Source organism: Nyctibius grandis, chromosome 4 (genome assembly GCF_013368605.1).
Source record: "Nyctibius grandis isolate bNycGra1 chromosome 4, bNycGra1.pri, whole genome shotgun sequence".
In the NCBI taxonomy this organism is placed as follows: domain Eukaryota; kingdom Metazoa; phylum Chordata; class Aves; order Nyctibiiformes; family Nyctibiidae; genus Nyctibius; species Nyctibius grandis.
In genome coordinates this window covers 97,386,327-97,398,843 of record NC_090661.1, presented here as the reverse complement: position 1 = coordinate 97,398,843, position 12,517 = coordinate 97,386,327, and the positions used below count along the sequence as shown (strand labels likewise).

The following is a 12,517-nucleotide window of genomic DNA, read 5'->3' as shown; positions in this document are numbered from 1 at the left end:
AAAAGATCAAGGGTTTGAGGTCTCTCATTGCAAAGCACTCTCAAAGCTTAGGCAATTTTTTTTGTCTTGTGCTTTCTCTGTAAACGTCTCTGTACCATCTTTTGAAGAACTGGATACAGTAACTTTATTTTGGTCTTGTCAATGTCATGGAAGAAATTTTTCCCTCGCTGTCAGTGTTCATCCTATTCTTTTGCTGCAGTACCTTACTGGCAGCACGTATGTAATTAGTTGTACGCTTTGCCTCCCACTTTCTCTACGGAGCCTTCGTTTTCCAAGATAATTTCCCATTCTTTGCATATGACTCCACCTCTACGAGCATGAATTTATAACTTTGCATTTGGTACAGTTAAATGCATTTTGCGCTGACGAGTTCAAAATAAGCTGAGTAGCTTATGAACCTCCCTGCCTGGCCTCCTTTGCCTTACATGAGCACACCACGCTTATGAGACACCAGTAGAGCCCACATGGGTCTCCTGGCTTCTTTCTGGGATGCTACATGTTTTATTAACTACATTTAGGACAGATAATGCTGTAAAGCATCAATATGGAGTCTTTTCACGTTTTAAAGGTTTACTAGGTCAAGTCAAGACAACTAGAGGATGCAGTCTGGGAGGAAGGCAGCAGGAGGACTGAGCAATTCTTTGTAGTGAGGTGTTTTTCCTTTTCCTTTCCAGATATTTCTAACTAATGTTGCCATGTCTGTGGCAATGCTGTGTTTTCTGACCCGTCTGCCACAGTGAACAAAGTGTGTTTGCCAAAGAAGGAGGGAGGTGTATGAATTGTACCTTTGCCCATGCAAAACTGAAGATAGTCGCCACTCAGCTGACTGCTACTGAAGCTCAGCAAAACACAGAGGCAGCAACAACTTCTGCAGTGCACCCAGTGTCAGCCTTGGGATAAGCCGGGTAGGGTAACCATTTTAATACAGAGATCGTCACTGGATCCCCTCCTTTTTCACACAGGGATCATCAGAGAGCAGCAGAGAAGAATAACTGTGTTCTGAGATGAACTCAGTGGGGTCCCTGTCAAAGCCCTCCGCCCTAGTGTTGTTCCAAGGTTGTGGTTAAGTGCTGGATACCGGAGCTAGTTGCTTCCCTTGCATCCTCACAAACAGTAACGCAAGCCTCCAATTCCTTTTTTAAAAAACCTTTTAGCTTGCTTCACACCACTGTACTCCCATAGCAGTTTTATGTCCTCCCACCGCTCCTCTGGGCAGTGCACGGCTCCTCAGTGGAAAGCTGCCCTATACAAACTGTGTAAAAGAGTTTATTAAAAACGCACGCACGCACGCACCCGCAGCAGTGCGGGGAGCGGTGCGGGACGGCTTCCTCCCTGGATCAGGTGGGACCCCGTGGGAGACCCCTGCCCGGGGCCCGGAGGGAAGGGTGCTCTCCGTGCCTGCGCTCGGGCGGCTGCTGCCCTGACCATGCCAACGGGGGGACGTGTGTCTCCTCGGACCGGTGGCCTCTTGGTGGGTTTGTTCCCTTTACCCCCTCGCTAACATTCAGAGAAGCCCTCCGAGGCCCTGCCCGGCCTGGGGAGCGGGCGGGGGGCACAGGAGCCCCGAGCCCGCGGGTGCCCGAGCTGTGCCCGGGCCCGCCAGCCGCTGCCCGCCCGCGGGCTGAGGTGCCGCCGTGCCCGCACCCCCGCACATGCTCACTGGGGCGCCGCGGGAGTCTGGGCATGTGCAGAGCGGGCCGGGCCGCTCGCCGCTCCCGCCGCGCCCTGGGGCTCCGGCCGCCGCCGCCCGCCCGCTGCCAGGTGAAGCCGCGCTAGGTGGGGCGGAGCGGGGCAGCCGCTGGCCGGCGGCGGGGCAGGATGAACAGCTCCGACGAGGAGAAGCAGCTGGAGCTCCTCGCCAGCCTGAAGGACCAAGGTAGGGGCGGGAGGCGCCGTCGCCGAAGGGAGCGGTTCCCCCTCACCCACCTCCGCCGCGGGCCGGGGCTCGGCCGGCGAGAGCGCGGCCGCCGCGGGGCGGTGTGAGGCGGCGCGGGGCGAGGGCTCGGCGGCGCGGGAGGACGGGGCGCGTCAGGGCGGGCACGGCCTGCGCTGGGGGGGGTCGGGCGGCTGCGGCCTGGGCGTCCCCCGGCCCGGTCCCCTCTCGTTCCCAGGCCCCTTTCTCTGTCCACGTAGAGAAGAAAAAAGCCTTGACAACATAAATCGGGGGAGTGAAGCGTTTTGGGCGTTGCCCTTGTCGGTGCCCGTCCCGGCTGCCTCGCCGCCCCACAGGTGCCCTCGGCTGGAGCTGGGTGAGCGCGGGCGTCGCAGCGGCCGATGGCGGGTGGGGGCGAGGGCCGGAGGCTGAGGCACCGCAGCGTGTGGGCTGTCGCTGCTGTCAGCCCGGACCCTCCTGCCCCGCGTTCAGTCCAGCCTGTGTGCTGGTAACGGGGGCACGGCTAATGGCTGGCACCGTGGTCAGTGGTATTGGTGAGCTGGGGTGTCTGTCCACCCTGTGAGGTGCTTCTTTGGGGCATGGCTGGCCGGTTCTGGGAGGTGAAAGTCCAGCTGCCTCGTGCTCTCACTGCAGAGCTTTGCTTCATATGGAGTGCCTGGCTGCGCCTAACCTGGTATCAGGTCCCGTATCCCGCTCTTCGTTGCAGAATCTGATACCAACTCAACACACCAAACACTCTCTGTCAGTGTGCAAACTTCCCACTGATAACTTGGGTCTTGCCCTGATATGCCGTAAGTTTCTGTAGAGCCTTTGTAGTTCCAGTGTAAATGAAAGGAAGCACTTGGTCCTGGGCTGGTTTGGTTCCCTGTGTGACTCACTCTCAGTGCTTTTGGAAAAAGTCCAGCGCTTCAGCTTTGTAGATATTAAGCTTCATGAGCGTGTAGTTTGGCTCAGAAACTGAAACACTGTAATGTTTTATCCCCTGTAAGAAGGGGCATGGAAAAGAGCTTGGATGCTCAAAAGGCAGCCCATTTTTTAACTTCCCTGGTCAGTCTATCCCTGAATCAGGTTGGTCTGGCAAAGTTTCTACCTTGGTTAAGCAGGTAGGCAGCATCTGAAGAACCAGCATTCAGCCATTTGAATTGTGAACATCTGCTTGTGAGCATGTATCAAGTGATTGACGTTCCTCCTGTCTCGCAGCTTCATGTGCAGTAGGTGCAGAGTACCAACGCTGTAATTCGCAGCTTTTAATTCCCACAGCTGCGTTCCCCTGGTCTCCCAGGAGCCTGGGAGGAGCTGTTTGGGAAGGACCTGTTGGACAAAGTTGCATAAAAGAGTGAAATTACACGGTAGTGATCAGTGCCCCTTTTTCTGTTCTTCATTCTTACCATAAATGCGCTTGGTCACCTTTGCTGTATAGCAGAAGTTCTTCTTAACCAATTTTCAGCTGGATATTTATGAACTATTTATGACCTGCTTTGGCACTTCTTTTTTGGTTGTTCCTCTACGCTCAGCATTGTAAATTCACGATTACCGGCTGGACTGGGTAGATTCTGACTTACTAGGATTTCAATGAGTGTAAAATTCATTATAATCTTACAGCTGTGCGTTTTGATAATACGGGAACAAAAAATAAGGCTAAAAAGCTGTTTTTGGCTGACTGACTGCTTCCCTCCAGTACTGTTGGCTCCAGAGGAGTTGTCTGTGCCAAAAGGACAGTTGCTAAAATGACAATAATCCGTTGCAAAAAAGGCAAGTTTGGGTCATTCTTTAGAGAAATCCTAGCCTCTTGAAATTGGTTAGATTGGGGCTTCAGTTCCAATGTCTGAAAGTCTTCTGCTCCAGTAGGCTGAGTATCCTTTAATGTCTAAGGAAAGTTTATGGGACTGCAGGAGTTAGTTCAAGGGAAAGATACTGTAATTTGAGGACTGGCTGTCCCAGATCCACTTAAGCTTGTTGAAATAGAAACTGTACTTGGTAAAGTCTGTCCTGTCAGGCACTGTTCTTGGTGGATGTTTGGCCCCAAATGTTGGAGGTTAGGATGTTATTGTGAGGCTAACAAATGTTTTTGTATGGCTGGCAAGAAAGTTGTTTTTTATGGGTGAAAAGTTACTCAATGGCAAACTTTTGAAAGTACTCTTCTATATCCTGTTTTGCATCTAAAACAATGCAAAATTATGGTAGCACACCGTAGTTAAATTATGTTAACTGACAAGACAAAGTAAGGAGTCGAAGTGATTAAAAGGTAATGAGATGCATAAAATTATCCTAACAGTAATGACCTAAATACTGTTACTGTAGGTAAGTAAATTTGCTTCCTCTTTATGTACTGTATGTTTGAATGTATAGTTTGCCCTCCATTCTTATTGACAACAAAACAAGACTATCTGAGATACTAACAACTTTCCTCAAGTGATTTTAGGATGCTCTGTTAAGCAGAGGCAGAATGACAAGAGGAGAAAAAAAATTCTCTTATTTTTCCGCTTTACTGCTTCCAGGTGTAGATAAACAGTATTGCTTTGGAAGTAAATGCAGTTGGTGGAAGGATCTGCTGTCTCTGAATAGTTGGGGTGATGAGTGTACATACTTTTCAGGAGTCCTATCTTTATTGCATTCGAAGTGGCATATGACTGCAGATCATTGTAATGTTATGGTCTGCAGTCAGATTTCTGAAAAACACCCATTGATTTGCAGGGGTTTCAGAGAACATTGGTTCAGTAGCCCTCATTTGGTTTCTCTTTCAGCATGTGTTTTTCTAGTCTTGAGAAACATGCCTGACACCAGGTAACTAAACTGGCTGAGAAGTGATGCGAAAGGTAGAGGTGAAGGCACACAGCAGTGTATGTGGCTGATTGCTGTCACGTTTCACCGGCTGCTTATGCTTTCCCTAAACGAGGTCAGTAGATTGAACCTGAGGCAGGTGTTTCATAGCTGCCCCCTCGATTCTCAGTGGCAGCTGTGATGCTGACTGGGTCTGGGCAAATTCACTTGGCTGTTTGGCAGAGCTCTGAATGGTGACAAGGATGCTGAAGCTGTCTGCGTGCAAGATATGCTTATCTTTCACCCATGCTGAATTTTCCAAGTCCTGTGTGTTAGCCTCAGATACCTGATACTGATCTTTCTTCAGCTCGCTCCATTACCAAGTTTAAGGTGAGCGTCATGAAGAAACACGATCTCTGTATTGATGATATTTAGGACTTAAAAGTATTGTTTGAGTTTTAATCCTGTGAATAGCTTTCTGAGATGGCTTGGTTAGATAAAGCAGTTCTGCTATAAATATTAGCATTACCTAGCTGTACTCTAAGTGCTATTTCCAGCAGTGCACATTTCTCTTCAGCTGACCCTTATCATTCCAATGGATAAGACTTAAAATTGAAATAAAACAAAATCAAGTGGGCAAAACCATTGTGCTATTAATGGCTGATTGTAGAACCTGAGGAGCTGTAGCAAACCTGACTAACAGCTGTGTCATAACAGCGGTTGGTTACTTGCCTGGAAGATTGCTGTGTTTGTCTTTGGTTTTATTGGCACTGCTGGTTCTTTGCCCTTAAAGGTAAAGTCATCTTCTGCTGTGGTCACTTCTTTGTTCAGTTGAAAACAGGAGTCAGCAACCAAACCAAAACACCTGGAGTTACAAACTAGGTAAAATTACACTTCAGCTGCCCCTGTCACAGTTGCTTTTCTGGTCACTTTGCTAAATTACAGTGGTTAACAACTACTGTTAACTACATGTGTACTAAACATGTTTATATTGCCTGGATTTTCTTCACCAGTTTTAAAGGTCTTATCTAGCTCTGTGTTTGTTGGCTGGATTTGATGAGGTGTGATGATTTCCAGTCTCTAGTCCCAAGCACTGTGGCTCTGTGTGATTTTTTTTTTTTTCCAAAAGATCAATTTGATCTCTTTAAAAAAAAAAAAAAAGTGCCAGGAACTTTGAATAAGAGAATACTGTATATCTTCTAAAAAACAAACTGCCAACTGGCATAAATATCTCCGAGTAGTACTTTTTAAGTATATGCTATTGACAAGCTCTTAATGTGATTTGAAAAATTTATTATTCTTTGTGGCAGAGGGGTAATTTTTATGGCCGGAGGAATAGGGTACGATATCTTGTTGGCTGCTGCATTCCCCTCTGTAGTTGTCTGCTCTATAGATTATTTTTTTCCCCACCTTGTACCTGTACATGTGGGTGTTCATACACAGCAGTCATCATTCCTCATCAGAATCCATCCTGATTGAGTGCTTTCTTCATTTATTAGAGTTTAAATGTGTTTCCCACTTCAGTTTCTTGTATTGAACCATATATCTGGTTTTCAGAAGCTTGTGCAGGCAAATCTTTTGGTGTGAGCGTAATCGTTAGGCTTTATCAGGCTGTGGTGTGTTTAATTTCCCTGTCCGGTTTCCAGGAAGCTGTAAGACTGCAGCATGCAAATTTGGGTCTCGTCAAAAAAGTTCTTTGTACGCACTTTTACAGATTTGAGTAAAATCAAAGCATGTGGGAACACAGATGCAGGATCTGACTTACAGTATTTATACTTAACGCTTACCTTTATATATTTACTCACATGATTTTAATGTGCTTATTTTTTTAAAGAATTGTTTGGTAGTTGAATCTTGTCGGTATTAGCTAGAGCAACTGATGCATGACCAAAAACTTTGTTTGGCCATGTAAGCTTTAGGCCTCATAATAGGTGTGTATATTCTGACTGATTCAAGATTTGGAGCCATTGTGTAAAATAACAGGTATAATGCCATCACATACATTCACCTTTACGTGAGCCCATAAGCACTTGTTCCTCAGCTCCATCTCTCTTTTGTGGAGGCCCAGAAGATGTTAAAAATGCCACCCAGGCATCAGTTTGAAGTAGTTTGCACATGGCTGGTGCTGCCAATGCCACACCGCGTCCTGTTGAAGTAGAGATCGCCTGGGTTTAGCGGAAGGGATCTTTGAGCCTGAAACGGGGAACAAGAGAAAAACTGAGCCCTTTTGACTTTTGTTTATACTCTTGGCAGCAATTCACAGAATCACACAGAATCACAGAATCAATCAGGTTGGAAGAGACCTCAGGGATCATCGAGTCCAACCGTTGCCCTTACACCACCCTGTCAACTAGACCATGGCACTAAGTGCCATGTCCAGTCTTTTCTTAAACACATCCAGAGATGGTGACTCCACCACCTCCCTGGGCAACCCATTCCAATGTCTAATAACCCTTTCTGAATTCACGGGTCTTGCGCATGTTTTGCTTGTAGGGAGACCATTGCTATTTGAGAGACGGTTTGTACAACAGATTTGGGCTGACTCTTCCTATTCCAGGTATGCTGGGATGAGGAGGGTGGTGGCAGCAGTCCCATTAAAGTTTCTGGTGCAGTGTTGCTGTCAGGGGTAATTCTCTCTCTAACGAGATATCCTAACCTGCAAAAAGCCAGGTGTTAAGTTTGTGTGATCTGGAGCGAATGACTTCTTGCATGGTAAGCCATCTCTCTTGCCTGTACCAGCAATGACATGCCTTGTCCATAGCCTCGAAGAGTAAATTGCGGAATGACGCTTTCTTTGACAGCTCTACGTACTTTTTGATTAAATAAGTACGTTTGAAATGCTGAAGTGGTGTTACTTGTTGACTTGGCATGGAAGGGCTTTCAATCTTCTTAAAGGCCACCCTGGTTTACAATATAAATACTAAAGTATAAGCATGTAGCATTTTTAAGGTTGGTTTTTAATTTGTATTTTTTAATATTCAGCTTTAAAAAAGGGGTTGATGAATTTTTAAACAAAGAGTAGGAAGAGTCTCAACACCTCACTCTGTGTAAAAGAAGTTGTCTTTTCTGTTGTTCATGATGAATTATAGTCATTACATACTTTTACCCTTGCGACCTTGTTTTACTAATAAGTGCTTTTTAGCCATAATAAGTATCTAATAGATAAAACATCTAATTTAGATAATACCTATCTTCTGTTAACAAATCCAGGTTCAGGAGACACAAGTTCTCAACTGAAAATCAAAAGACTAAGATGTAATTAAAGGAGCTTCTGTATACAAAGTTACCTGCTTAGTTTAATACAGATAACGTGCATTGGTACATGTTGACAGGACAGTCTCTTCTGGCCAGCTGAGCTGCAGACTGAGTAGTTGGTGAATGAGCATGGTTGTGTTACGATGGAATATGCTGTGTTCACTCATGTTGGCTATTTTGTGGTTTGACTGTTTTACAGTAAGAGCAGGGTTGGCTGGGAATATATGCTGGGTGGGTTGAGAGCTATAGCCCAAAATATTCTGTTCTTTTCTCCTTTTTTTTCCAGTTTTTTTCTTTCCTTAGTCTTGAAGTGAAGTTGTAGTGTTGCTTGCAGACTGCATGAAGATATCCTGAAGCAAAGAAATTGAATTGTATCCTGATAAATTGTTTATATCATACTGCTGTATATCAGCAATAATTCTGTTAAGGATAAACTTACTGTTGCTGTCTGCTGCTAACTTATCTCTGGTTTTCGGTAACTTGTTCTTCTATCTGTGCCTTAAGGCCTGATGATTCAGAGTTCTTGGTTCACGGAGCATGTTAGGAGAGCTGTCAAGGGTAGGCCAAATCTGTGTTTACATTTTTCAGTCATTTATAAAGTATTGAATAGCAAGTATGAGTTTGCCTTAAAGGTCAGCAAACACTAGCTGTTTTCAAGTGTGAAGAAGCTTGACTTGTATCTGTTGATACAATTGACGTTCCTTTTCTTGCATCTGGATGCTAGAAATGTTTTCCCTTGTTTTCCTAAAGGGAATAGGAAAATGTCTTAGAAGTGGAACTGTGATCAAGAGGCATAGCTTTTACGTTGCTGTGTAGGAAATATGTTGTTTCACTTTAGGTGCCCTTTCTTAGAGCAACTTCATCAGCGTGGTTTCATCCCCGTTCATCTACCTGTTGTTTTTTTTCTGTTTCTTGAGTATGGGAGGTGGGTAGGGGTCTCAGGGGTAGGGAAGGAGAATTGGGGACAAAGTAAAGGGATGGGTGAGAGACCTTGGTTTTACTGGCGCAGGGATGCAGGGCACATTTTTAAGAAACCTGGTTTTGTTCGTTCCACTGTTTAGATATACCTTTTTACTTGGATGAGTGGCAGTGAGGATTTTTTCTCATCTGTTATATTTCCTGTGAGTTTGCATGTGGCCTGTGACTCTGTTTTCAGTGGTTTTATTTAACTTTTTTTCTTTGAGAGCCCTGGAATTTTTTTCAACACTTCCTGGAAGCAGCAGAGCTAAGATTCTGGCTAAGAGATTTCTACTGTTCCTCAGTGTCCCTTTCTAGTTAATATGGTCTGCAGGGTTTGTCATTTCCCCATTGCTGGTTGGGGGACATGAGGAGCAGAGTCCTGTGTTTTGGGTTAGTAGCCCAGGAGCTAATACTGCTGTCTGTATCCCAGACTTAACGTACCTCAGTCCTGCATCTCTAAAATGAAGTGATCTTGGAGAAGAGAGAAATTAGGATAATTAGAGTTTTCTACTTCTGAGGTACTTCTGTGCTTCTGCTGAGAGTAACAGGCATGCTGAAGGCAAACAGAACAGTGATACCGTGGACCTAGCTTTCAGGAGTCAGTTGAATTAGTTTTATTTCAACAGATTTTGAAGTGCTGGGGAGGAGGGAGAAGAGGGATGTCACAACAGTGCAAAGTGTTATCTTCATTTGTAAGAGCTTCTTGTTTGAAAAAGTTTATCTGAAGCTAGAAAGGGCTAGTAGGTTTTCAGGTGGCTAATCTACCAGACTCTACATGTTCCAGTCTTCAGATGTAAGGTGAGACACATTAAGTTTAAGATGAAACTCCAACATCTCTGCTGTCATCAGCTGAAAACTATATATTCATACCCTTTTTCCAGTTTTAATTAAGTTGGCTTGAAATAACACCTGTATGCTAGTGTAGCTTCTGTTAGGCATAAGAAAAATTTGAGGAGATACTGAGGGGCTGGAATAAGATGTAATGTCAACAGCCCTCTCATTGTATTCTTGCGGTATGCATCTTAAAGACTGAAAAATGTTCCTTTCCAGCAAGGTTTGTTTCTCTAAGGTTTGGAGGTGTATTCAGCTGCTTTCTAGTGACAATAAAATTTCTATGGTCTCAAAGGCCAAACAGCCCATGTGGGACAGACTGAAAGAACAATAGAATTGGGAAGTTGGGGCAATGACGTCACATCCCTAAGGTAGTAAAATAAAAAGTTTAAGGGCACAGAAAAATACACAGTAAGCTGGAAGCTTAATTGGTAGCTGATCGATTGTTTCTGCATATTATTTACTGGTCTGAAACAGTGGAGCATCCTGGAGGTTGATCCCTTCCCTGCTGATCCCTGCAGCTGAGTTCATGTGATCTTGGGTAAATCATACAATCTTTTCATGTCATCACTGTGGAGTTTAAAGAAAAAATCTCTCATGGAACTCTTGTTGGAAGAAAATGTTAATAAATACATAAATAAAGGTGCTCAACTACTCTGGAGGTACGTATGTGTAACAGTATTGCATTAACCATGCTTTCTAGCGTTGATCTGTAACCTGAGCCAGTGTGGGTTTAAAATGGTGACTGCAAGCCAGTACATTCACCTTGTAATTTTTGAACTCAATCAATAAGGTTGTTCAACTCTTCATTGATCAAAAATTGATTGTTTTGGGAGCCACCATCTTTTTCAGACACTTTCCAATTACTTCAATTCTAAAAGGATATCCAGTTCATCCATAGGCTATTAATGAAGTTTATGACCCATGTTATTTAAGAAGTCTGTGTGGATAGCCAGAAGAGCTTTAAAATGAATGAATGGAGAGCTAATTTGGGTAAAGGAGGTGCTGCAATATTAACTTTTTTTTTTTTTTTCTTGTATAGCTATTGGTGAATATGAAGAGCTTAGAGCAGAAAATAAGAAAACGAAAGAGGAGGTTTGTATCTATTGATTATTTCTTTAATACTAAAATGCTGAATATCAGAAACCTTATTGACTATGGGAGGCTCTTGTCTGCCTTTGTGAGCTCAGCTGATTACTTACAATTGTCACTCGTAAGTACTACTTGTATACCTATATGTATTAAAGAGCAATGAATGCAACTCCCAGCAACTATTCTAGCTGTCCCACTCCAGAAAAGTTGCTATAAATATATATATATTTTTAAACGATTGCTGCTATAGCCAGTTTGCATATGGTTATGATGTGAGCATAGACCAACTCAAGTGTTTAGATATTCTTAGGAAAACTTGTTTCTTTTGGATTTAAACCTCGTTTTATTACAACTTGATTTGCACAGTGGAACTTACTGAAAAGAAAATAGAACAACTCCTCCCCTCACCCAGCCCTTCTGAAAATTCAGAATGTAGGAATATGATTTCTGAAGGTATTTGAAGACTTTCTCCCTGCCTCACCCACCAAAAAAATGCCCAACTTTTAATAGGAGAGCAAGATGTCTTATCTCAACTTGCAGAATGGTACTGCAGCATAGAAGAGATTTGCAGCGTATTGTGTATCCTTCTGTGAAATCTGTGTGCCTGTCCAACTTGAAAAGAGGCTTTGAATGTACAAGCTGAACTTCATACGTTACTGCAGGCTTCATTTTTTAATGTTCAGAGATACTAGAGTAAGAAACAATGGCCACTTTCTAGATTGTTCATTGTAATTATGATACACTGTCTTCCTAATAGTAGAATTAAGCACATTCGGTAAGGTAGCTCTTCCCACCTAGGACTCTTGTTCATTCAACACACCTGCTTTCTGTGAGGAAGCCAACAGGAACAGAGAACTCTTGAAGATTTGATGGCAGTGTTGTGTTGCATAAATCCATGTCAATGTGCAAAAGGTTTTTAGCAGATATCTGGCCAAAAGAAACTGTGGCCAGTAAAAGCCTCTTATCAGTTCTAGATAGTGAGGAAGGCAGAGGAGTCAGTGCTACGCTCTGTTGTAAACAGAAAATTCTCCTTTCTCCAGTATTAGTGAGCTGAAGATGCAAGAAACATGTTTGTTTTCAAATCCCTGCTAGCTGCCAAGGTTTAATTTAGCTTTTTCTGAAGTCATTTCTGAAGTGTCATGTTTAGTCCAGTTGTTATAGGTGTTGCAATTGAAGGCTATATGGGGAAGACTTTGTTCTTAACTACTTTCTCATTATTAAAGAAAACTTGAAGCTTATCTTCACATTACATTTCAGCAATTATGTGTATTTCCACTGAGCTCAGCATATTGTGCTTCACTCCTTCTACCCACTGACCTTCTTGTCTTTTTTACTATGCTTGTTGCTGCATTCCTGTTCTGCTCTCCTACACCAGAGCCTCAGATATCCCAGGAAATCTGTCCTCTGTTTTTGGAAGACTGTGGCATTTCATCTCCTAGTGCTCTGAAGAAAAGGAGAATGAAACTGAGTAAGACCGAGAGTCCAGTTAGCCCAGTATCCTGTCTCTGACAGCAACAGAGAGGGAGGAGTGTAAAAGCATGTAGAACACCTCCACAGAGTACTCTTCTAGTCTCCAAACCACTTGCAGCCTGGGGACTTCTGTGATTCTGTGACTTCCTCAGCTACATGTGGTTTCAGTGTGTTCTACCTTCCACAGCTCTCTTCCTTGAATTTGTCCCATCCCCCCCCCAAGCCCGTGATGATTGTTGGCTTCCATCATGTGTG

General features: G+C 44.0%; 1 protein-coding gene across 1 annotated transcript in view; it reads left to right on the top strand.

The window, feature by feature from the left end:
• Nucleotides 1-1,847: 1,847 nt before the first annotated feature.
• SHTN1 (shootin 1) overlaps nucleotides 1,848-12,517 on the top strand; it is a 65,780-nt gene continuing 55,110 nt past the window's right edge. The window contains exons 1-2 of the mRNA XM_068399260.1: nucleotides 1,848-1,876; nucleotides 10,743-10,795. The gene's annotated coding sequence lies outside the window, so the exon portion shown is untranslated. The remainder of the gene's footprint in view (nucleotides 1,877-10,742; nucleotides 10,796-12,517) is intronic.